The 2686-nt window shown below is 52.5% G+C and overlaps 1 long non-coding RNA gene across 1 annotated transcript; it reads left to right on the top strand.

Moving 5' to 3' along the window:
• Positions 1-1677: 1677 nt before the first annotated feature.
• On the top strand, positions 1678-2482 carry LOC139024874 (uncharacterized). Its single transcript, XR_011476250.1, has 3 exons — positions 1678-1834; positions 1975-2436; positions 2468-2482. It is a non-coding gene; the product is annotated as an uncharacterized lncRNA (long non-coding RNA).
• Positions 2483-2686: the final 204 nt, after the last annotated feature.

Below are 2686 nucleotides of genomic sequence, written 5' to 3'. Positions count from 1 at the left end.
CCTCTCTCCCTCCTCCTCCCTCCCTCCATCTCCCTCCCTCCCTCCCTCTCTCCCTCCCTCCCTCCTCCCCTCCCTCTCCTCCCTCCCTCCTCCCTCCCTCCTCCCTCTCCTCCCACCCCTCCTCCCTCCCTCCCTCTCTCCCCTCCCTCCCTCCCTCCCTCCCTCCCTCCTCTCCCTCCCTCCCTCCCCTCTCTCTCTCTCCCCTCCCGCCTCCCTCCCTCCCTCCCTCCCTCGCCTCCCTCCCAGTGATCTGTTAGATGCGCTCGTCATCTCCAGCTGTATGAGAGGATTAAGGTTCCAGTGGACTGGGGACCACAAAGGTGAACCGGCTCTCCTACCCAAGCTGCTAGGGGCCACATGAAGAAGCTGGAGAATTGTAACTATGCAGTGGAACTCGGGAAGGCCAAGGCAGGCTTCTTCTTCTGGTCGGCATCGGAGGACAGGACCTTAATGACGGAAACCCCACCTCAGCCTGGCTCTGGTCTGGCAACTGATGAGGAGGTAGGAGAGAGAGGGAGGGGGGATAGAGGGAGGGGGGATAGAGGGAGGGGAGAGAGGGGGAGAGAGAGGGGAGGGAGGGGAGAGAGGGAGAAGAGAGAGGGGAGAGAGGAAGAGAGAGTGGGAGGAGGGGAGAGAGGGGGAGAGGGGAGTGGAGGGACCTTAACGACGGAAACCCCACCCTCACCCTGGCTCTGGTCTGGCAACTGATGAGGAGGTAGGAGAGAGAGAGGGAGAGAGAGAGAGAGAGAGAGAGAGAGAGAGAGAGAGAGAGAGAGAGAGAGAGAGAGAGAGAGAGAGAGAGAGAGGGAGGGAGGAGAGGGAGGGGGGAGGGAGGGGAGCGAGAGAGAGGAGGGAGGGACCTGACTAATAGATCACCTCCTCCTGCTCCTCTATCAGACCTGACTAATAGATCACGCTGCCTCCTGCCTCCTCTATCAGACCTGACTAATAGATCACCTCCTCCTGACCCTCTATCAGACCTGACTAATAGATCACTCCTCCTGATCCTCGATCAGACCTGACTAAATAGATCACCCTCCTGATCCTCTATCAGACCTGACTAATAGATAACCTTTTCCTCATCCTCTATCAGACCTGACTAATAGATCACTCCTCCTGCTCTCTATCAGACCTGACTAATAGATCACCTCCTCCTGATCCTCTATCAGACCTGACTAAATAGATAACCTCCTGCTCCTCTATCAGACCTTACTAATAGATAACCGCCTCAGATACACTCTAAAGTTCTGGAGGACCTTGGACATGGAGAGGCTGCTAATGATGACCTCATCATCAACTGGGTAAACGAACCCTGACTGGAGCCGGAAGAGCTCCAAGATCCCAGCTTCAGGTGACAAAGACAGATGGAACAGAGTTGCTTTATAGTGTCTGTTATACTGTGTGATCTGTGATTCACTAGGAACTCTGTTACTAAACCTAGAGACAGTGGTTCTCTATAGCTCTTAAAGCCAGTGGTTCTCTATAGCTCTAAACTCTGAAAGTAGTGTTACAGCTGTGTGTGTGTGTGTATAATCCTCTGTGTTTTTCTGTGTGTGTGTGCTGGTGTGTTGTGTGTGTGTGTGTGTGTGTGTGTGTGTGTGTGTGTGTGTGGTGTGTGTGGTGTGTGTGTGTGTGTTGTGTGTGTGTGTGTGTGTGTGTGTGTGTGTGTGTGTGTGTGTGTGTGTGTGGTCCTCTCTCTCTCTCCAGGATCGTGGTATCAGCAGTAGTCTTCCTGTCCTGGACCTGATTGACTCCATCCAGCCACGCAGCGTGAACTATGACCGTTGTTCAAGACCTGGAATGCTCTCCGCGTCGACAGATTGGACAATGCCAAGTCAGTCTGACATACACACGCAAGCAGCAGATACACACACGTACATGCATGTACCACAACACGCGGACCACACACTGTAATGTGTAGTTTGGGACCTAGGGTATGGTTTTTACTGACGCCTGACCCTGCCTCTGCCCCAGGTTACGCTGTGTCCCATGGCGAGGAAGATCGGAGCCCGTGTGTACGCCCTACCAGAGGACCTGGTGGAGGTGAACCCAAGATGGTGATGACCGTGTTCGCCTGCCTCATGGGACGGGGTATGAAGAGGGAATAACCAGTCAGCCACGCCATCAGACCTGTGCCTCAGCCTCTAGCCTGTTTGCTAAAAGGTTTAAACAATGAAAACAGCCATATTATATTAGATACATATTGAATGAATGACAGCGGCCATATTGCTCCACAGCTGATTTTGATGACTCTGTATATCTGCCTTAACTTAAGACACTGTGTCACCACTGTATGTGATGCTGTAGTTTTTTCTTTGACCTCGTGTGGAACTTTAGACTGGGACTATGGTTGTTATAGGACATGTCATGTGGGGGATGACTGGAATCGTCTCACAACAGTTCTTAGATGAGAGAGAGATTGGACTAGAAGGTTCTGTAGGATTCGAGAGAGAGAGAGAATTGAGAGAGAGAGAGAGAGAGAGAGAGAGAGATTGAGAGAGAGACAGAGACAGAGAGAGAGAGGAGAGCGAGAGAGAGAGAGAGAGAGAGAGAGAGAGAGACAGAGAGAGAGAGGAGAGAGAGAGAGAGAGAGAGAGAGAGGAGAGAGAGAGAGAGAGAGAGAGAAGACAGAGAGACAGAGAGAGAGAGAGAGAGAGAGACAGAGAGACAGAGAGAGAGAGAGACA

Source organism: Salvelinus sp. IW2-2015, unplaced genomic scaffold, assembly GCF_002910315.2.
Source record: "Salvelinus sp. IW2-2015 unplaced genomic scaffold, ASM291031v2 Un_scaffold1971, whole genome shotgun sequence".
NCBI lineage: Eukaryota > Metazoa > Chordata > Actinopteri > Salmoniformes > Salmonidae > Salvelinus > Salvelinus sp. IW2-2015.
The sequence above is the reverse complement of the archived record's forward strand: the minus strand, read 5'-3'. Positions and strand labels throughout refer to the sequence as shown.